At 39.5% G+C, this 23,837-nt stretch overlaps 1 long non-coding RNA gene across 1 annotated transcript; it reads left to right on the plus strand.

Moving 5' to 3' along the window:
* Positions 1–2,586: 2,586 nt before the first annotated feature.
* LOC124871057 lies at positions 2,587–23,141 on the plus strand. Its single transcript, XR_007038937.1, has 5 exons — positions 2,587–2,652; positions 20,528–20,539; positions 20,814–20,879; positions 22,698–22,913; positions 23,074–23,141. It is a non-coding gene; the product is annotated as an uncharacterized LOC124871057 (long non-coding RNA).
* Positions 23,142–23,837: the final 696 nt, after the last annotated feature.

Consider the following 23,837-nt stretch of genomic DNA (forward strand, 5'->3'; position numbering starts at 1 on the left):
GCATTAAAAGAGGATCAACCCGTGTGCCCTGGAAGGACTGTGCCTCAAAATTAAGAATCTGATTTCATCTACAGCCTTTTTATCCAGACAGCAGAAGTGAACTTGATCGGTGAACAGCTGATTGCTCTAAATTTCAGGCTTCTGGAAGTCCTGAATCAACCTCATTTATACCACCAGGGTTTCCTTCAACTCTTCAGCCTCTGGAAGTTACTGTCTTCTGAGACAAATGACAACAAAGTTCCTGTTTAACCATCAAAACCTGGAGTATCAGTGCCTGTCACTTAGAGGAAGACAACTGAAGATTAAGTCGTATTTCAAGAAATCACTCGTTGTTACCAGAAGAAACATCTCCATCAGGTGCATGGATGAGCCTCCGTCTTCAAATCGTCTCCAAACTCACTAGTTGCGGCATCAGGGAAAGACAGGTTGAGTTGATTGATTCATTTCTATTATTGAAATTATTATGTGTTGCCAAATTTAAGCTGTTACTGACCCCTGCATAAGCGTTACTAATTAAAGAAAGCATATAAAATTCTAGTTAAATCGTGGACATTCAGTTATTTGAGTCACTCTATTGTTGGTTTTTCATTGGTGGTAAAAGTTTTGTTGCCTGGTTCTAAGATATTTTAGGAGGTTTTTATAAGTTGCCTTAGCCAAGTTTGTTAAAACAACGCCCTTGGGCCTCGTACGGAGCCACTAAAATTAACCTTGCCCATATACCAAGAGCCAGTTGTAATATTAGGGAATGAGCAGCCGTGAACAGACGTGACTGTCGAAGTGTGAATGACTACTGTGGGATACTCAGTCATCCAGACCTCCAATTGAAGAAGGGCGAGACTTTTGTATGCAGGCTGTCAGAGGCTAGGCGAGTCATTTCCTGACACCAGCTTAAACAGAACTTTCAGTAAACCTGCTTAGTAAGATCTTTCAGGTTCAGGTAAGTCCGGACCCGTTGGATGGAGAGCTGGATTGAGCAATCCCCTTAGACATAGGGAAGTAGGAGGAAGGGGTTAGCTCATCAGACAACAAAAACACTTAATGAAATATTTACATTTAAACAAAAAAAGAATATCTCAACCATACAAAACTACCACACGTGGTTAGCTTTGCCATCTGTACAAGCATTTAACAGTGATTATTATCACCACTATTTTGTTTTCCATCTTTCTGTTTGCATTTTTTATATAGCATTAAGTTATTTTCCAGTAATTATTAACTGTAACAATATAATTTCACTTTGGGGCTTAATCAAATGTGATGTTGTTTATGTGATTTCAGGCCAGTTGATAACTTGGAGCCACTTCCTACCTGACATGTCTTTTTGACTGTGTCATATTACCAATTCAGCCCTGTAGTTTCGAGTGCCCTATGCATAGCCTCACTTAAAATGTCAGTTTATACATAAGGGTTTCACCCAGACACATAGCAGTGTTGTGTATCCTGTAGTCACAGCATACCATATTCATTCTAGCCATATGAAGCTCCAGACTTCTCTTACTATTCAGAGGATTATCCCTTTAGGCTAGAGAGAGACAGGTGCGCATTCCTTCAACACGACTTTAAATCTTGGTTGCTGTTTCTCCCCCACACATTTAAAGCAGTTTTCTCTATGTCTCACAAACATGCTCACAAACTTGTGCACTTGTCATAAAATCACGCAAGAACAGCAATAATAAAGTGTCACCATACTGACAATCGCTTCTAGATGCATGATAGATGCATCTCTTTTTGAGCTGATGACATTTTATGGCATTATCATCAGAAATCCAATAACAAGATTAGCATCTCCGAGCCCTCGCCCTGTGAAAAGTCAGATCACCTGCCTTAAGATGGTAATAGAATGTGATTGAAACAATCTGTCATTGCCTGTCCTCTCAATTTCACTTGGCAGCTCCCCTGACAAACTGTACTGATTTTTATCTGATATGAGCAATGATCAGATCAGCATAAATTATCTCTGATGTCTTTATGGGAATCGATTGATGCCCCTCAGTCAGTAAAAGTGAGAGCTCAGTTTGACAGAATCTAATTTTTCACTACAGTGTTTTACTGTCTGATAATTCATTGTACAGCTATTTCAAAAAAAGGTTTATGTAAGCCTATTAACATATAAAACTTAGGTACTGATTGTAAGAACTGATGTTCTGATTGTTCAACAAAGAAGTCTTTGCCATTAGGAGACAAATACATTGATTGCTAAAGATTTTACCTTACAAAAAGGATTTGTCCCTTTTCTTCTGTTTTTACCTTTTTTTACAGTTTGTTTTGAATCATTAAACACATTTTATTATCACATTAAGATAATTTACGTCAATTTAAAATGCAGTTTTCAAATGGTGATTGATTTTCTTAAGGGAAAAAACGGAACCAAACTGCTCTGATCGTGAAAAAGTAATTACCCCTAAATCTAATAACTAGTTGTGCCACACTAGGAAGCAACAACTGTTATTGTAGAGTTTTGTTGAAATAATACCCCCCTATTTTTGGTTATATTGTGTACATCCAAATTTAGAAGTCCAGTAGAGGGGACTCTCGTGCTACTGTGGATCTGCCAGGGACAATAAAGTTTCCAGTTCTGGGCATGCGCAGCTCATAATAAAGGAGCTCTGGCCCAGACAGCACGTTAATCGCTGTCTCCTCTCTGATTCACAGGTACGATAAAAGGCAACTTTCATAAGCCCAAAAATTGATTTCAATGTAATAAAAATATTTTGAGATTATTACTACAGTATTTTAAGTGACTGATGATACGTGTAATTTCAACAGTTTTATAGTTCGCTTTAGCCAGTGTTCGGAAGATGGTATGTTTTCTGTTAGAGGCCATACTGAATTTTGGATGTATCTAATTGACATAATCAGTCACCACTGTTGTGTCTGGATTTAAACATTGTTAAAATGTTAATCTGTCAGTAATTTTTGGTGTGAGGATTTCTCATAAGTGTATTTTTTGTGTGTGTGTGGCAAGCGCCATAACGCTCATAACTGCCATAACGTTCCCCACTGCGCAAAGAGACGTCGAAACAACGTAACTTCCAAGTCATTTTTGCACCTCTAATTTGGGTCCCCTGAAGGTGCAGACTGTGACACCAGACGACGTCTTTTTCCGACGTTTACCGAACGTCTAGTTTTTGACGTCCTCAGCACCGCCAATTGTAGTACAAAAGAAGTGCAAATGTGGTCGCTGTATACGTCTTTTCTATGTCAAATTTGAACTTATTTCAAACGGTGTGATGCTGTTTCTATGCTGTTCTTAATCACATTCCACCCATAGCTTTATTTGATCGGCAGATAACTGGAAACACCTACTAAAGGTGTAAGGCATTTCCAGTTCAAACCTACTGCTGAGCCAAATAAAGCTAGGAAAATAGTACCCGTTTGGTTTACAAATAAGTCATCACTCATTTAAAGTTATAATCTTTATTTTTTTACAGGTAGCCTATTGGCTGCAAAACAAAAATATTTACACACATAGGTCTGTACCACACATCAAATATAAAAAAGAACATCCCTATGCAACTTTTTTAAAATTGGACTCACAGATGTATAAGTTATATTAACACCGTTTTTACAACCAAAAAAGTATATCGAAATAAAAATCTAAAATTCCACAGCCCTAATCAGTCCTGAGTGATGGCCTTGTGTCTCTGCGGTGCATGTTTGAGATGCTCTGCTGCATGGATACTTATGATGTCTTCTGTGGCTGCTTCATCACCAGTCATGATTCCATCTGCATATGTAGAAATACAAATTAGTAATCTAGAAAATGCATAAAAATGTTGCTGTTGCCTCCCCTAGCAATACTGGATAAATACAAAACCATCTCTGCAAATGTTGAGATGACAGTTGGCTTTTACATTTTAGGTTTTGCCGAATAAGAATCTTTATTGTCATTATGTCACCATAATGAAACTGTTGTTGAGGCTCTAAAGACGTACATGGATTGCACAGACATAATTGAGAAGACTTTAACAAAATTTGAAGACACATATTAAATAATAAAAACACACTTGGAAAAGGCAGGAAGGTTTTCACACCTTCAGTTTAAAAACACATTTAGAATTAACCCCTGCACTATTTAAACACTTACAAAGTGTTCACACTTGTTTTTGCAAATCAGCTTACATTTTATTGCTCCATAAATCTTCGTCTTCTCCAAAGATCTCTTGCCTTGTTTCCCATTCCCCTTAATATTGAATTTAGCCATTGGTGCTGTTGAGCCCTGCAGCTTCACTTGCGCTGAACTCGGAGGAATAATTTGATGGAGGAAGTGGTCCTCTTTAGCCTTTGTGGCATATTTATTCAGTTCCATTAACAGTGAACATCTTCTTCTCTTGAATTACATCTCAACAGAGAGAGGGAAAAAAGAAACGTGACGACCGGACCTCTTTAACTTACGCCTCACAGCGGTGAAAATTAGGTACTACACCTCAATTGGTAATAATACACTTCATACACCTTAGCATTAACATGAGTACACAAATTGAATCTCCTAACACCCCCACTTGTACTCAGGTTGCACAAATTTGAACAGAAATTACACTATAAACTACAGTACAGAAATGGAACTCTTTCTCTCCTTTTAAACACCAAACATAACGTCTGCAAACTTTCTCAGTTTTAGCTTAGAAGCAAGTTTGGTCTTGATATCAGCAACCATTTCATCAGTAGTGCAATATAGCAGACAGACTGTCCCTTCATTTACAATAGACCTTACAAAATGATATTTTATATCCACGTGTTTGCACCTCTGTCTGCTCACAGGTTTTTTGGCCAAAGCGATTGTTCCCTGATTATCTTCATACACTACTGTCTGTGTGTATTTGAGACCATCAATTCCTTCCAATAACTGTTTTAAATATATGCATTCTTGCATTGTAGAGGCTAGAGCCATATATTCTGCCTCACAAGTAGAAAGCGCTACTGTGGGCTGTTTCTTAGTTTTCCAAGAAACTAAAGAACTGTTCTTGCTTAGGCTTACACAGTAACCTGTAGTGCTGCGTCTGTCAGTTGTGTCACCTGCCCAGTCAGCATCACTATAGGCTATTAGACCTAACATCTCCCTGGTTTTTCTGAAACACAGCTCCTTATTTGCAGTTCCTTTGAGGTACCTTAGTACATGCTTCACTGTAGCCCACTGCTCCTCTGTTGGTTCAGAAAAATATTGTGATAACTTGCTTACCACAAAACTTAAGTCTGGACGTGTACACGTTGACAGATATATAAAGCTGCCTACAGCCTCTCTATACATTCTTACATCTTTCATCTTAATAGCATCTTCTGTGTAGCACAATTTTTGGTCACAGGGAGTTTCTCTGGGCTTACAGCTCTGCGTGTTGAACCTTGTCAATATCTTGTTGATAAATGTTTCTTGTGACATTTTCACACATCCATCAGAGTGAACAAAATCAATACCAAGGAAATGCTTGAGCCTGCCTAAATCCTTCATCTTAAATCTGACTGAAAGCATCTCCTTCACTTCATTCATAACTTGTTCATTGCTTGATGCTATTATCAAGTCATCAACCCAGATAATCATGATAGTTTTATGATGTCCTGTGTCCTTTGTATAAACACAGTGATCCGCCTGATTTAGCATAAAACCATTTTCAGTTAGATAATCATGCAGAACTCTATTCCAGTTTCGGCCAGATTGTTTCAGCCCGTACAGAGATTTTTGAAGTTTACACACCAAATCTTCCCCTTCTTCATAATCTTCTGGTTGATCAGTGTAGATTTCATAATTGATGGGGGCGTGTAAGTAAGCTGTTTTCACATCCATTTGATGGAGTAACAGATCCTCCTGTACTGCTTTTTGCAGCAGTACTCTTATGCTTGTCAAGTTGGCTGTTGGAGAGAAAGTTTCACCATAATCTGTCCCACACCTTCTGACTGTAGCCCTGAGCTACAAATCTTGCTTTATACTTATCATTTCCTTCAATGTCACTCTTAACAGAATAAACCCACTTACCCCCCACTGTTTTCTTGCCCTTTGGCAGAGTAGTTAGGGTAAAAGTGTTATTCTCTTTTAAAGATTGGATTTCTTCATCCATGGCTTTAATCCATTGCTTTGAGTTAACGGACTCCACAGCTTCTTTAAATGTGTGTGGAACACCACATACAGCTCTGTAACAGTAATCTATGGTAGTGTGTTTCTCATCACTCTCACTGTTACATGTTACAAAGTCTTTTAGGTGACCAGGTTTTCTTCTCTCCCTGGTAGGATACCTTCCGCTGTCAGATTCATCACTGGTTACACCTGGTTCTTTGTAATTGGGCCCATCAGATATGGCACTCTGTGAGTTTTTGTCCCTCACTACTGGCTCTTGAACCTCCTTATTTTTCATGTCTATTTCCTTTGTGGCTCTGTCAGCCATATGTTGTCTTACTCTGTCATTATAATTATTTGGTTCTATCTCATCGGTTTGTGTTTGCCTTTCCATATTTGTTTTGCTCACAAATTTAGCAAGTCTGTGCTTCTGGACCTTCTCAGTGTCGGGATGATAGACCAAGTAGGCAGGGCTGTTCTTATCATAGCCCACAAAAAGTTCTTGATCACATTTTGAATCAAACTTTCCCTTATTCTGTTTGTATGTGTAACATACAGATCCAAACTTCTGCATTTTTGAGAAATCTGTCATTTTACCTATTAGCATTTGGTAAGGTGTCTTCCCTGTTCTTTTACTGAAGCATCGGTTTCGTATTATGGCTGCTGTTTGAACAGCGTAGTTCCATAGACATTTAGGTAGCTGACTTTCAATCAGCATGCATCTACCCATCTCAAAGAGAGTACGCCAGCCCCTTTCAGCAGTGCCGTTTTGGTGAGGTGAGTATGGCGCTGACGTTTCATGCTTAATACCCTTTTCTCTTAACAAGGTTTGAAAATTTCTACATGTAAACTCTGTGCCATTGTCAGACCGGATACACTTTACTGTCCCATAAGGGGCAACATCAGCTAGAAATTTGTCTGTTGCCTGCAATGTATCATTTTTTGTCTTTAAAAAATACATAAATACTGCATTTGAATAATCGTCAGTGAATGACTGCACATATTTGTATCCATCAATAGACTCTGTAGCTATTGGACCTGCTAAGTCTGTGTGCACCATCTGTAAGGGAGCCTTTGCTCTTGTATCAGGGTTTCTATTTCGGGTTTGTGCAAACTTTCCCTGAATACACACCTCGCACGTTTGCTCTGGTGTATCTGTTTTACCTTTAACCTGCATACCATTAACCACACTCTGCAAACTTAGAATGTCGTCATAGTTGCAGTGGCCTAATATCTCGTGCCATGTCTGTATATCATGGCAGGTGTTACACTTATCAATGCTATCAGCTTCGGTTGGTAAATAATACAACTTACCATGTACACTAATGTCAAACTTAGTACCGTCTTTGTGGGTTAGCATGTCCTGTCCTTGTTTAAAGGTGACTGTTGCTCCTAATGCTGTGGCTGACTTCACCGAGAAAATGTCCTGGGGGTATGACGGAATAAACAGCGCGCCTCTCAGCGTTGCTCTGTGTCGCTGTCCTACACGGTCGATCAGGAAGACCTCAGCATCTCCCCGCCGCTGAGCGACGCCTTTGCAGAGGGTTCCATCTGCTAACTCCACGCAGTGCGTTTCAGGTTTGAAGGTGTGATCGAAGCTCTTAAATTTGCCTACGTCATTAATGATGTGTGATGTAGCTCCCGTGTCGACCATCAGACCTTTCTCCTTGATGCTGCGCGCTGACTGTTGCTGCTGGATTTTGACTTCTGCTTCCTTGATCTTGAAGGCATAATCCGCCGCTGCCGCTCCAGATCCGATGCAGCTCTCATCTGCGACTTTCTGCGCTCTTGTTTGTCTTTGTGTCTACAGGTGGTATCATTGTACATGTTGCTCTTGCAATGACGGCACCACGTCTTTCGTCTGCATGCTTTTGCTCGGTGCCCTTTTGTTCCACACTTAAAGCACACAATGTCGGCATTACTATTTTCTCTGCTCTGTGTACTTGACCTGGTGTCCTTTCGCCCGACTCTTGCCACAGTCTTCATTATATTGTCAGTGGATTCAGCCGCGGTTAACTTTTCAGTGTCTTCAAAACTACGCAGCTCCGTTTTAAACTCAGGAAACGTTATATTGTCCTTGTTGTGTGTCACATGTATTGCAAAAGGTTTAAAACTTTCAGGCAGTCCTTTTAAAACCATAGCAATCTATAAGCCATCACTTAATGTCTCACCCGCGTTGCGTAGAGCCGTAATGGCGGCCTCTGCCCTGATGATGTAGTCAGTAACCGTTTTGTCGTTCCGCTTTTGAAGAGATGTCAGCGTGGTGTACAGGTGGATAATGCGGGGTTTACCCTTTCCGGCGTAGTAGTCCCTCAATATTTTAAGTGCCTTTCTTCCATTATCGGGTGCATTTCTCATAATTAACGAGAGGCTTTTATCATCCAAAAGTTGAATCAGCTCGGCATATGCATCAGCATTTTTCTTACCATCTGCCGCTACTTCGGCTTCACCGTTGGGTTCCCTCAAAACGGTATTCTTCAATCCTAATAAGTGCAAGTGTCCGAGGACTTTAGTTTCCCAAAGTTCATACTTGCTCTCATCTCCGTCAAATATAAGTTGAGGTGACCTGCTTGTCCCTCGCTGATCCATGATGCTATCCCGCCGTTAACACGCTATTCGTCGCGACTTTCTATCGGTGATAAATCATCAGAACAAAAGTTCTCCTCAAGTTGCTCCTGGGCCCATAACCTGTTGAGCACTGCAGCTTCACTTGCGCTGAACTCGGAGGAATAATTTGATGGAGGCAGTGGTCCTCTTTAGCCTTTGTGTTCTTCTCTTGAATTACATCTCAACAGAGAGAGGGAAAAAAGAAACGTGACGACACAACATGTGTCTCTGACCTCTTTAACTTACGCCTCACAGCGGTGAAAATTAGGTACTACACTTCAATTGGTAACAATACACTTCATACACCTTAGCATTAACATGAGTACACAAATTGAATCTCCTAACAAGTGCATTGGTGAAGAGACTGAAGAACAATAAACTAAAATTATAAATCAATATAAATATATGAAGGATAATATTATACATGCCAGAAAACGTATATTATGGGAGAAATGGGACTAAAGTGCACATAATGTTGTGGTGGAGGGGAGGGGCTTGCTAATGGTTAGGCGGTTGGAGGGAATTGTGAGGATTGTGTGTAGAGGCATAGCATACCTATCAAGAACTTTGTGGACACAGTCCTTAATGTTCTTTCCTCCAATTCTGGCAATTTGCAGCACCTGTTGGAATAAGTGCATGACACAGGTAAATGACACTCCCAAGAGAACCTAACAGTGTGTGAGTACTTTAATATGCTATGGGCTATTTATTTCTTCCAGACTTCTAAAACTTACCAAGTCTTAAAGGCTTTTGGATTACAGAGACGGTCCTCCTCTCTCTCTAAATCCTCGATGTTCACCATTCTTTCAACGTCTGGTTCTTACTGTTGAATCATGTACATTGATCTTAACAGAGGCAAGTAAGGCCTGTAGCTCTTTATAGTTTTTTTGTTCTTTTTATTACCAGGAATGGTCACCAATGCGCTTCTGTATCAATTTTGGAAGGTCAACAGGGGAAGGTTTACCACTGTTCCATGGTTTTTTTTTGTTTCTTTTTTCATTTGTGGATAATGGGTCTCATTGTTGTTCGCTGAAAGGCTTTTTAGCCATATCCAGATAGATATATGTGAATGACTTTGTTTCTTATGTAGTTTTGGGCTTGTTATGGTGCTTCTTGAGGTCTTATAGCCTACTACGTTTTGTCAGAAAGGTTCTATTTAGGTGATTTTATGACTTTGCAGGTTTAGCATTAAAGTGTGGATAGAAAAATTTTACTTAGCTCTCCAATTGTTATTATTTTTGAGCCTCAATTTATACAGTTAGTCATATTGAGACACAAGTTTTTATTTACAGACCTTTTAACAAGTGAGGTCTGTCCAAAAAAGTTTTACAAGAAGGTTGATTACAATTTCACATGGGGCCAGGTTGATGTGGAAAGCCTTTTTCCCTTAAAGATTACACATCATGCAAAATCCACTTTTTTAACAACATTTTGTACTGGCTGACAAAATTTTGTGTCTCTGCCATTTTTATTTCTCGCTGCGATTTTGTAGTCCCAGCTCAAGTATGCCTTTGCTGCAAGAGGATGAGTTTGATTCAGTTGTTGGGTGTATCAACCCACACAATTCATTACACCGCCCCCCAGTATCTGAACCTCTTTGAAGTGCCTGGTTAAATTTTATTTTTCATGGAAATCTACCCACATAAGTAGGTAACTTCATATTTCCCCACTTCAAGGATGAGTTCTTCAGCAACCTTCACCAGTATCAAGAAAGATTTGCTGAAAGACTTCATCTGATTAACTGGTCCGTTCCTTATGTCTATGGAAACAGCAAAACGGTAAGCTGCAATTAACACTAAAACGACAACAAACTTTATTTTAGACATGAATTTATTGCGTGTTGATATGACGTCCTGACCATTGTATTGCTAGCAGTAGCATCAGGCCTTATGCTTATGTTAGTGCTGTGTGCTGCTTTTAGCTCCTTGAGGACATAACCGTACTGCGTTTTGAATATTAGTATTACATAAACAGTTTTGCATTCTTTTTGCCATTTTTGTCTTGTTTCTGTGGGGCAAGATAATTGTTGTCAAATTACACAAATGGCCGAACGAGTTAAAGTGCAGCACTCTTTGAACTCGAGGAGGGCGGGGTGTGAAGTGCCTCAACAGCATATAAAGAGAACACACCGAAACGAGTTGCTCTCAGATGCACCTCAGAACAGGGGTAAAAGAGGGGCCTGTGGAGCTACAACAACTAGGAATTCAGACCAAAGCATTGCAGTTTCACTTTATATAGACAACAACTGAATGATTTACGTGTGAAAAGGAAGGATTTAAAAACATGATATGTCCCCTTAAAAGCAAATCATCATGTGACAACTATTGTTTTTGTCTACCGTTAAAATTTGTTTGACTGTCTGAAACATTTAAATGTGACAAAATGAAAACAAAAAATAAATCTGTAAGAGCAGAAATACCTTTTTATGACACTGTAAGTATGTGAGCTAACTGTCACTGAAACTAAGATGTGGAGATTTGTTCATTAGTGACTCATATGGTGGACCTATTGCCAGATAATTTGGTCACTTTTCAACATTTGGTCAATTCTGGCAAAACACATTAATTGACCACAGCAGTTTAATTGTGTAAAAAGACAACAACAAACCTGCTTCTGTTGTTTTCATAGTATTGCCATTATCTCTTTCTCTCAGAGGTTCGCTGCTGAGGGTGGCAGCTTCTAAATCCATGCATGTTGGAAGTCTTTGATTGAATGGACTGGACAAAGCCTACTAAGCGGTGCTGCAATCCCCTTGAGAGCTTTCATTATAACCAGCATATTGGATTCTCCTCACAGAATGTATTTCTTGGGAGGGCATGTTCACTCCAGGAAAAAAACAACAAAACAAAACACACAAAAACATATGCGAAGCATCATACAAGATAAAAATTGAAAACCAAAAAGTAAATCTAGGCGTAATTTTACTTAACTTGATTTCTTACTGTGCACATACAAAGATTTATCCTGACAAAAACTTCATGTGAACTCTGCACAATGCAATGAGGTTGCATGTTGACCTGGGTGTAGCCCACCATGTTGTGGGTTGTTATAATACATTAAAGTTAATATTATCCATTTTGTATGCAATGGAGCATTTTTTATAAATAAAGACACTTAATCTGTGAAGATCACTGACAAAAATAATTACAGCAGTGCAGAAAAATAATACATTAGGTGGCCTAGGTATTTTGTAAATACAACAAAGCCAGGGAATTCAAAGAGAGTAGACTACAGGAGGTCCATTGATGATGAAAACTTTTATGCCATTTCCAATCTGTCTGTAGTTGCTTTAGTCTGTTCAGTGTGAGCAATTTTAATGACCTGTTCAGTCAGAGGAATTTTAATTATCTCACTTTTGATTATTAATTTTTTTAATAAAGCTCTAAGTAGTGGCCTGTTGGCGCTTAATTTTGTTACTACGCGCCAAAGTCTGCATTGAGAGTATGGAGCGCATTAATGCCATATATGGTAAACTGACGGGAAAGTCCTAGACGGCAATCTGTTATACAGTACAGACCAAAAGCTTGGACACACCTTCTCATTCAAAGAGTTTTCTTTATTTTCATGACTATGAATATTGTAGCTTCACACTGAAGGCATCAAAACTATGAATTAACACATGTGGAATTATATACTGAACAAAAAAGTGTGAAACAACTGAAAATATGTCTTATATTCTAGGTTCTTCAAAGTAGCCACCTTTTGCTTTGATTACTGCTCCGCACACTCTTGGCATTCTGTTGATGAGCTTCAAGAGGAAGTCACCTGAAATGGTTTTCACTTCACAGGTGTGCCCTGTCAGGTTTAATAACTGGGATTTCAAGCTTAATAAATGGGGTCTGGACCATCAGTTGTGTTGTGCAGGAGGTGGATACAGTACACAGCTGATATTCCTACTGAATAGACTGTTAGAATTTGTATTATGGCAAGAAAAAAGCAGCTAAGTAAAGAAAAACGAGTGGCCATCATTACTTTAAGAAATGAAGGTCAGACACTCTGAACAATTGGGAAAACTTTGAAAGTGTCCCCAACTGCAGTCGCAAAAACCATCAAGCACTACAAAGAAACTGGCTCACATGAGGACCGCCCCAGGAAAGGAAGACCAAGAGTCACCCCTGCTGCGCACGATAAGTTCATCCAAGTCACCGGCCTCAGAAATCGCAAGTTAACAACAGCTCAGATTAGAGAACAGGTCAATGCCACACAGAGTTCTAGCAGCAGACACATCTCTAGAATAACTGTTAAGAGGAGACTGTGTGAATCAGGCCTTCATGGTAAAATAGCTGCTAGGAAACCACTGCTGAGCAGAGGCAACAAGCAGAAGAGACTTGTTTGGGCTAAAGAACACAAAGACTGGACATTAGACCAGTGGAAATCTGTGCTTTGGTCTGATGAGTCCAAGTTTGAAATCTTTGGTTCCAACCACAGTGTCTTTGTGCGGCACAGAAGAGGTGAACGGATGGACTCTGCATGCCTGGTTCCCACTGTGAAGCATGGAGGAGGAGGTGTGATGGTGTGGGGGTGCTTTGCTGGTGACACTGTTGGGGATTTATTCAAAATTGAAGGCATACTTAACCAGCATGGCTACCACAGCATCTTGCAGCGGCATGCTATTCCATGCAGTTTTGTTTAGTTGGACCATCATTTGTTTTTCTACAGCTCAATGACCCCAAACACACCTCCAGGCTGTGTAAGGGCTATTTGACCAAGAAGGAGAATGATGGGGTGCTGCGCCAGATGACCTGGCCTCCACAGTCACCGGACCTGAACCCAGTCGAGATGGTTTGGGGTGAGCTGGACTGCAGAGTGAAGGCAAAAAGGCCAACAAGTGCTAAGCATCTCTGGGAACTCCTTCAAGACTGTTGGAAAACCATTTCAGGTTACTACCTCTTGAAGCTCATCAACAGAATGCCAAGAGTGTGTGGAGCAGTAATCAAAGCAAAAGGTGGCTACTTTGAAGAACCTAGAATATAAGACATATTTTCAGTTGTTTCACACTTTTTTGTTCAGTATATAATTCCACATGTGTTAATTCATAGTTTTGATGCCTTCAGTGTGAAGCTACAATATTGATAGTTATGAAAATAAAGAGAACTCTTTGAATGAGAAGGTGTGTCCAAGCTTTTGGTCTGTACAGTACATAGCAATGATCGAGAGATTTCCGACCCGAATAAGGGTGATGACTGCATTCAAGTGAATGGAGCTTAATTTTACTGCAGACTGCCACTGTCATAAAATCCTGGGGCTTGATACGTATCTTTGCTTGATATGTGTCTTTGCTTATCTTTAGATGGTTATACACAAATCCAAGAGATTTTAAGGCAGTTAAACAGCGTATACCCATGTATCATGTAGACTACACCTATGCATGTATTCTAACTGGGTACTCAAGCTAAAATATGGACATTAGGTTAATTGGTCTCTCTAAGTGGTTCTTCAATATAAGCATGTCCTACACAAATAAAATGCAAAATTATTTCAATCAGGATAAATAAAACATCTTTGCTAAAGCATAAAATATTGGATTTGTAAAATGGTGGTAGTATGTACGAGGAGGGCTAGCTATACGTCAGTCAGTCATTTTCTATACTGCTTGTTCCATAGTGGGTCGCAGGGAACACCCTGGACAGGTCGCCAATAAAATGGCAGGGCAACACACAAACAACCATGCACACACTCATTCACATACCTAAGGGCAATTTAGAGAGACCAATTAACCTAACAGGCATGTCTTTGGACTGTGGGAGGAGGGCAGAGTACCTCAGTATCTCACGCATGCACGGGGAGAACATGCAAACTCTATGTTCAACTCCCTGGCCAGGAGTCAAACTGGCCAGGGCAATAGTGCTACAAACTGCGCCACCATGCATCCCTAGCAGTAAACGTGTTCTCGAGTAATTTGGAAAGGTTGTCTTGGACGTCAGATCTAAGAACTGGAAATGATGTCAAGCCCTTTTTGGAACTGTTGCAAGATGGATAGCAATGAGATTTGCTAATAGTTTGGTTGTAATTACTATTAGCAAAACAGGATAACATATTTCTCTCCATAATATCTATTCAAGCACAAAAGTAGCATGTTTATAAGTCATGTTTTCACAGCACTTTGTGTGCCACTGGCTTATTGACATAAAAATAATCATAGTGTTTAGTTTATACCAGCGTCTTTCACAGTATTCCATATGTCTGCAGCTATATTAGATACTGGACTCAAGCTTGTCAAACTCCCAACTCAGACAGAATTTCCACTTAGAAGGAATTATTTCTGTTTTCTTTTTTTTACTAGCCTGACTTCCGGGTACAAAGATACTGCACCATAAATGGATGGAAGTGAAAAAAGAAGGGTGTGAAAACCTTAAGGAGGAATTGAGTCAAGCTTTCGGCGATGCAGAAAAGTTACAGGATGACTGGGAAAGAATTCTAGAATAATAAACGGTACACGCTCTAGTCTAGACAAAAGGAAACTTGGTGATAGAGTAAAAAAGAGTAAAAATAGTATTCACAAGAATAGATAAGCAAAGAAAAATGGGCAATCAATTAAATGAAGAAAGTAGACAAAGATCAGGCAAAGAGAGGCAGCAAAGACAAAGGGCAGAGATTACTATAAGTTGTACAAAAACCCAGACATGAAAATCAGAAAATTACTTGTTTAGATTGACTTGGCAAAGAGATCAAGCTAGAAAGGATGTGCAACAGGTTAGTTTTATTAAAATTAGAGATGAAGTTGTACTAAGAAGGGAAGAGAGCATTGAGAAGATAGTAGTACTGATAAATGAAGAAAATTAGATACCCAGGAAAGATGGAGGATAGCTGTTTGCAATATTTACTTTAATAGTTTAATGAAAAACGAGTTAGCAATGGTATTGTCATATTGACAAATGAAGTAGAGGTGGCTGTGCATTGCGATGTTTGCAGACAACATTGTAAACTGCAGTGACAGTAAGGAGCAGGCAGTGGAGGAGAGCTTGTAAGGGTAAAGGTATGATCTGGATAGAAGAGGAATAAAAGTCAGTAGATCTAAACAGAACATATGTGTAAATGATACACCGGTGGAACACTGAAGCTTCAAACAACAGAGATATTGAAAGTCGACGAGTTAAAGTACTTAGGTTCAACCATCCAAAGCAATGGGTAGTGCAAAAGAGAGGTGAATTTGAGGGTGCCGGTAGGATGGTGTGGATGAAGATTGGTGTCAAAGGTGACAGACTTGCTGCATGGAGAAAGCTAAGGTTTAGAAGATGGCTAGTAAAACCAGCTATGATGTAGGGGATATGGATTTGGTTTCTAACAAAAAAGGAAGGAGATAGAGATAAAAATTTTCATTAGGCCTGTGCAAAATGGATACAAAAATAGCAGTTTGGAGTAAAAACTTAGAAAGGAATGGTTGACATGGCTTTGACAAGTACAGAAGAGGAAAAGGTACATAGTTGTATGAAAGATATGCAGAGTAATGTGACAGAGGAAGTAGGGATCTGGAGGCAGGTCATCCTTAATGGTGACCCCTACAGCAAAAGCAACATCCTGTTTGATTTGTGTCCATCATTTTTGGGATAGTTGTGTCAACTGTAAATTGTTGGAAAATATACAGCTGAAGATGTTTTTGTGCTCCAGTTATCATTACCAGTATGGCAGTTATGAGAGTCTTGGTTTGTATACTTTACTTGAAACAGAAAGGGTTTTGTGGGATCTCAAGTAACTGAAAAAATTCCTGCTAACTCAATAAGTATTGGAGTTTAACAAATGGCATTTGAACCTCAGTAGTTACCACAACCTTATATTTAATAAACCTTTCAGGAAAGTTATAGCATTGTTATTGTATAGTTAGTTGATCGTTATCTTCAACTATTTCATTGCACATCGTTATCCACTTTTCTTGATCAGTCAGTGTTTATTCATGATGTAATGGCAATTTGAAAGAGCTAGAAAGAAATAATTGTTTTAATCTGACCTGAGGTTTGTTAACTTTTGCAAGTTTTGCTTACTTAGTATTTATTAGAGTTGGTATATTATTTGCAAAGCACAGTGAAGTGCACAATCTTTCCAAATATAAAAAGTTGCTATATCATATTGGCAAGACTTGCTAATTGAGCTTTGTGTAAGTGCATCCTATTACTCACTTGAAAAATTAATCAAGGGCATAGCAGGAAAACAAGCATTTCCTCGTCTCTGCAAAGTAAATGGTAATGAAGTGAGATTTTAAAATGACTTCCACTCATGGAATATACTAATAACATGTGAGCACAGTGATAAATGAGACCAATTGTGGGCAACACTGCATTTTAATTAAGCAGCGGTCTTAAGTGAGGAGGCGTCATTGTTAAAGTCAAATCTCTATTGCAATTATGCCGCTCTATTCATGTGTAACATAATGGCTTGATGACAGTCCTTTGTTGGCTTACAGTGGAGGTATAATTGTGTCCTTTTACACATGAATAATGGCACATCTCAATTTTCCACAAATCTAAATGACACTAATTTTTTCATAAGGCGAAGGTTGCACTTTTGAGTTAATTCTGTTATTACTACAGAATTTTACTTGTAGGAAGCTAACTTAGTTGTTTTGAGACTAAAGTCCAATCTGCATTTTTTTTGTCTTCAAAATATTCTTCACATCGGTCTCCAACTAGAGGTTGACTTTATAAATATTGTTATGGCCCCAGACTTGTACTGCCTCCATCCTGTGGTTTTCTTCCTTTTTTCTTAACTGCCTTTGGGGAGTTTCCTCCTGGTAATTTATCTCCAGGTGCTGATAGGCAGCCAGCCTCCCTTTAGTGCTGGACTCCCAGCCAGACCTTCAATGTTTACCTGTGCAAAGATGATTGACTGGGGGACACCTGGACATCACCGCCCAATCAGTAACTACTGCCAATGAGGAGACCAAATGGATGACAGGGAAATTTAAAAGCTGGCCTAACCCTTCAGTCGGGGCTGCTGTGCTTGATATGCATTATGCCGATGTCTGCTTGTTATGCAGACTTGCAGTGTTTAAAATTTGCCTTGGCTTTGCTTCAGTGATTTTGTGACTTTTGAAGCCAAGGCACCCTATTTGTGAATACTACATTCTGGTGGTTTGAGCCACTGGTTTTAGTTTCTGCTCCTCGGTAGTTTTGATTTTGCATTTTGTTTTTGGATCTTTCACTTTTGTCTTCAATTATTATTGGTTTACTGTTAAAAATAGACACATTATGTTGTATAATAGTTCACTTTTGAGGAGAATACTGAATATTGCTGTATTTGCCACTAATACATTGAAAATAAATTGTGACTTAAGCTTTTGACTTCAGTGTATCTAAAGTCAAAAGCTTTAGATACACTGTTTCACTTAATGAGTCTTTTTTTTTCATGGCTATATACATTGTAGATTCTCCCCAATGTGACGTAGTAGGTAGGCAGACAGGATCAGCAGACCATTTTGGTTTTTTTTTCTTGGTCCACTTTATTAGCACAAGTTTCAATCCATCTCCTAATGGCCAAAATTTTACTGCTTTTATAGAAATCACACCTGAACATTATCACAGTGCAACATTAGAAAAAAAAAAGGTTAAACCAAACAGTTCAATCTAAATATAATTTATAAACACTTCTTCAGAAATAAAAGGTTTACAAAACACAACAATCTATACCATGCAGCATATGAAAATTCAGAAATAACTACTGGTTTATTGGTGGTTACTGTTAGACCACTTGTTTGCTGAATGTTGGACCGTCTGCACGTTGTTGGACGTCACTATGCCTTTCCAACGGCATCGGCCATTTTGTATCCAGGACAGTCCGCTCCTACATATCCCGTTGAACATTTTGTAATTTTTCGTTTGCTACACAATTCCATATATGTTCACAGATTTGATGCCTTCAGTCATAAACATAAAGAAAACCATTAATTGAGATAGTATGTCTAAAACATTTCACTGCTAGTGTATGTTGTGTCCACAACGAGCAGGGGCATAACAATATTGAAATACCTTTGCAGTATTCAATTTATTTATTACTATTGCAATACTCATCTGAAATAAGAAGGACATATTTGGGATTTTAGCACAATGAATCTAGGAATGGTATTCTACTGTGAGATAATTTCTTGAAAAGTCATGATACTAGTGTTGTTTGAGGAATGCAAAGCTTTACGCTACATTAGTGTTGTGTAATGCAACACATGGTACATGTGGAGGAATTTGCGTATTTGCCTATACTTGTGAAGCAAAAACAAGGATTTTTAAATAGTTTTGAAACGATTTTTGTAGTGTGCATTTGTCCTGACCTCTATTTACTTTGATTACCAAGCAAAAATGCAATGCAACCTGCTGCCCTCAGAGATCTAATTATTAAATAACGACCAAATAGAGATAAAAAATCATTAGTTCTCAGCCCACTGATCCAGGAGTATTTTCCATGTCACAGTTTCTAGATGAGCAAAGCTGGTCGAGACATACCCCAAAAGACTTGCAGCTTTTTTAAAGGTTATTTATATAGAAAGTATTGACTTAAGAAACTAAATAGACCAGAACACCAAACCTATTTTTTGGGTAAAAACAAAAAATATCATTTAGTTTTACTTCTCAATTATGTATAGGTTATGTGGCTCTGTTACATAAAATCCCAATAAAATTATTTTTTAGTTTTGGTTGTAGTGTGATAAATGTGAAACAATTTGAATGGTCTTGATAAAGGCACTGAACTATGATTAATCACACATAGAGCTGATACTGTTGCCAGTGGAAGCATTTATTTTTTTAGGAATTTAGGAATATTTTGAGATCTTAATAAAAAAAAAACACTTGTGAAACATTGTTCAAATATTTTCTAAAATATGTCATTGTTTGCCTTTCATAATTACCCTTATTCACGTATTGCGAAGTCTTATTTTAAAATTTATGTTGCTTGCTAGGCACTGCATATAAGCATAGAAGCATATGGTTTCAGTAAGCATTACAACTATAAATAGATACCTCTTGTTCTCTTTTAACCTGACATGCAATGGAAAACAATGACTACTGTGTGCACAGAGTTAGCTATCATTTGGTAACTTACCAAGACATGGTTTCAGTTTTTCAGTGCTTCTGATAATGATGATAATTTCTCTTGATACATTTTCTTTTGTGGTTTCATTAATACCTTTAAATGCTATAATTACGGTGTTGTGATCTGTTATGTTAATTGGTATTTATATTTTCAGTCTTGTTAGTATAAATCTTTCTGCTTGTACAACCTGTTGACAACTGGCACCAGTAATATATTTTTCCACACAATTTTATTTCTCTGCTTTTACTGGGAATATTGTGTAACCTAAACAATTTTTTTTGCTGGTCATATTTGTGTACACAATAAGGAGAAAGCTGATGAAAATGAAAATATGGCAGTACAACTGGTCTAAGATAATTCTTGATAAAATAATGCTGAATGTACTAGGCCTTGCTAGGTTATTTGTCCTTAGTAGAGTGCTCTACTTTGAGTGTTTTTTCCTTTCCGATGTCCACTTAGAGATAGAGAGAGACAACCAAAGAGCTCAGCAGCCTTTGGCCTTCAGAAGAATGAACGCACTCTTCTGAACTGTATATTTTTACAAAGAACAGACATGGTTAATGGGAACAGACTTTGCACGTTTGCATTTTTCGGTTTTCTCTGGGTCTCTCTAAAAAGGGATGTTTCATCTTGCAGCAGTACATGGCTGTTTTCAAGTAAGAATATGACAGACAACAGCACCTTGCGAATTTCTAATAAATAGGCAATTATCAAAGCAAGTCTGATCACAACCATTATGCATTCACCATTTGGGTTTGTCCATGTAGAAAATGTCATTGCCAGTGTTATATGTTCCTTTATGACAGTATTTTGAAACAAACAAAAAAATAATAATACACTTTGATTTTTCCTGTACAGTGCTGATCAGAGGTAAGCAGACACACTCAACACTGGTATAAGTTTCATATTAATTCTGGGGCTTTTAATGACATATTTCAAATATTTTTTCATGGTGAACTTAAATTTTGAATACAATTACTAAGTGAAAATGTGTTTTATAAGCATTTCAACCTGAAAAGACTCACAATAAGAAACAAGATGGCGATTAGAGAAGTTTATTGATAAAAGTTAATATCTTTGGCGCTCGGACCCCGGAGGAAGACATGAATGCTGAGAATAACATGAGCTTGAATTAACGTTTTAGGCTTAGAATTGGATAAGTCTTCCCCCTTGGGATCCGAAACTGGCGGTGGAATAAAGGCCTAACAAGGTAAGTTTCATGATTTGTGGGTGTTTTTGGGTTTTCTTGTTATTTTTCTTGTAAGGTTTTGAATCATGCTACTGTTTGTTATTTTCCTGGTCATGCTTTAGTTTTTGTCTTCTACTTCATGTTTTGTGAAGTTAGGTTTTTGGATCTGGTTATGCTTTAGTTTAATGTTTTTCTAGTTATATTTCTATTACTTTGTATCCTTGGATTTCCGTTTTGCTCCTGCACTTAGCTAATCTATCTCCTTGCTTCACCTGGTTCACGCTCCATAAATACACACCTGTTTTGTTACTCATCGCAAAAACATTTCAGATGATGCCTCCCTGTTACGGATCATGCTTTGCCTGTCTTGCCTGCCCGTTTATTGTTTTGTACCTGCCTCCTCTTTTGAGTAAGTTTTAGTTTTTTCTAAGATTAAATCATTTCACTTACCATGCTGCCTGCTCGTCTGCATTCTGGGGTCCTCTGATACACTGCACCTGACAGTAAGGGAGCCAGGAGGAGTATGGAAGGGAGATGGTGGAGGTGGGGCAGAGGAGGGTCGAAGCTCAGCTGAAGTAAGAATACCTAGCCTGACGCGCTCTCGCGTCAGTTCGGCCATGATGATTCGGAGAGAGAGATAGTACCTATTCTACGCCCCTGGTGTACGGTCGGTGCTTTAACCTGAGAGATAGAGGAGAGTGTGCGGCGAGCTCTTTCTGATGAACCGGGGCCAGGTAACGGACAGGCAGGCCGCCTCTATGTTCCCGCTGGCATGCAATCCTGACTGATTGGCTGGTTCCACCCGGCCAGATTCGCCACCCATCCCGGGGCCAGCCGAACTATAGGCTCGATCACCAGGAGGTACTGGTGGCCCACCTTGCACCAAGACGTGAGGGACTACATTAGTGCTTGTGTGCCCTGCGCCAGAAATAAGACATCCAACCGACCTCTAGCTGGCTTGTTGCAATCCCTCAGTACTCCTTCACGGCCCTGGTCCCACATCGCTATTGACTTTGTGACGGGCCTACCATGTTCCCGTTGCATGACCGCCATCCTAACCATTATAGATCGCTTCTCGAAGGCCTGTCACCTCATTCCGCTACTCAAGCTGCCCTCTGCCCTCCAAACTGCAAAACTGCTGGTGAAGCACGTGTTTCAGCTGCACGGGATTCCTCAGGAAATCTTATCTGACCGTGGTCCCCAGTTCACCACCCTGGTTTGGAAAGAGTTCTGCGCCGCCCTGGGGATGAAGGCGTCGCTGACCTCCGGATACCATCCCCAGTCTAATGGTCAGGTGGAACGTTTGAATCAGGAACTGGAGTCAGCCTTGAGATGCGTAACGTCATCGGACTCCACCGAGTGGAGTACCTTCCTACTATGGGTGGAGTACTCCCACAACTCCCACATCTCGGCTGCTATGGGCTGTACCCCTTTTGAAGCCTCCTTGGGGTACCAGCCGCCCCTGTTTCCTGCCGATGACAAAGAGGCGACCGTGGCATCAGTCCAGCACCACATCTGCAGATGCAGGCGCATGTGGTCCTCAACCGCCAGACCGCTCCAGAGGTCCGCCGGTCAGCGTTGAGGCGGAGGTGGTGTAAGGATCTGAACTGCTGAGCATGCCGTTAACCAGCTTCCTCACTAGGTGTCGCAGAAGCCTGGAGATCTGGAGGCTGACAGGTGCAGCCTATCTGGTCATAAGCCAAGGTACAATAAAAGGGAGGACTGCCAGCATATCAGCGGCTGACTGTTTTGCCCCAGTGGTACTACAACCGGCTCTCCTTAAATCTTGCACTTTAAGTGTTTCCCATGTTAAGCTACTTGTTAACCCTCTACCTCTAGGTGCTGCCCTATGCCTCACTAGCTTTGTTGAGGAGAACCTCTGGAATCCCACGGACCGTGAACTTCACTGAACATCTTACCTGGATGGCAGTCCGAACGGGTCAGTGTACCGCTCCAGTCGCGAACCCTGTCCACCCTCCATCGAAGGATTATCTCCAGGCTTCCGCAAGCACCGTTCTCCAGATCTGTTCTCAGTCCGGACACGCCCTCTCCCTGGTGGATACCCGTCTTCTTAATAATAATAATAAGCTTAATAATGATAATAATATTATTATTATTAAGCTTATCAGGTAAGCTTATCAGTAAGCTTACCTGCATCTAGTGCATTTGTTCGGATTTTTCTTATTACTTATTACTTACCCTTGTCCCTCCTCAGGAGCCCAGCCCTGGTTACATGGTTGCCGGACCTCGTTCCTGTGTTTAAATAAAATAAATTAAAACGTTCTCTGTTCCTGAGTGTTCTCTGCATGTGGGTCAAGTTGGCGGTCAAAATTATGACACCATGCTCCTGTCAACCATTATTTTGAGGCTGAAGCAATAATAGTTTAATTGTATAAGTCACCAAAAAGGAGTGAACTATTTTTAGTCAGAGTAATGGTGGGCACTAAAGTGAAGTGCGAAGATGGAGGGAAACTTAAAAGAAAAGAAATAACAGGATAAAAAAATATATAAACATTGCTCAGAGCTTTTCTCCTCCTGTGTAATTACCAACATGAATAATGTGGTCAAGGAGATCAAATTAAATCACTGACTTTCCTTGACACAAGGTGGAAGTTTACCCAGATGAGCATTCTCAGGCTGCGAGGGACAGAAAACAGAGGTGTCCAGGCAGTGATAGAGACCTGTAAGACCCCTTTCTCTGAGCTTCTATCTAGGTTTGCATGATGATGATGAGAAACATATTGCGTCATCCATTGCTGTGACATTAAAAGTTCTACTTAGCTTTATTTATTTATTTTAATTCTATACTACACAACTTTTTCATAAGTATAGGTCTCCTACTGGTTATGCACAAGACATTATATTTTGTAACACGTTTTACATAGGATAATATTCATAACAGAATGCAGAGCAACATGGCCTACTTCCATGTTAATATTCATCTGATGGAAAAGTGACAGCGGCGTAAACAATGTTTAC

Source organism: Girardinichthys multiradiatus, chromosome 7 (assembly GCF_021462225.1).
Source record: "Girardinichthys multiradiatus isolate DD_20200921_A chromosome 7, DD_fGirMul_XY1, whole genome shotgun sequence".
NCBI lineage: Eukaryota > Metazoa > Chordata > Actinopteri > Cyprinodontiformes > Goodeidae > Girardinichthys > Girardinichthys multiradiatus.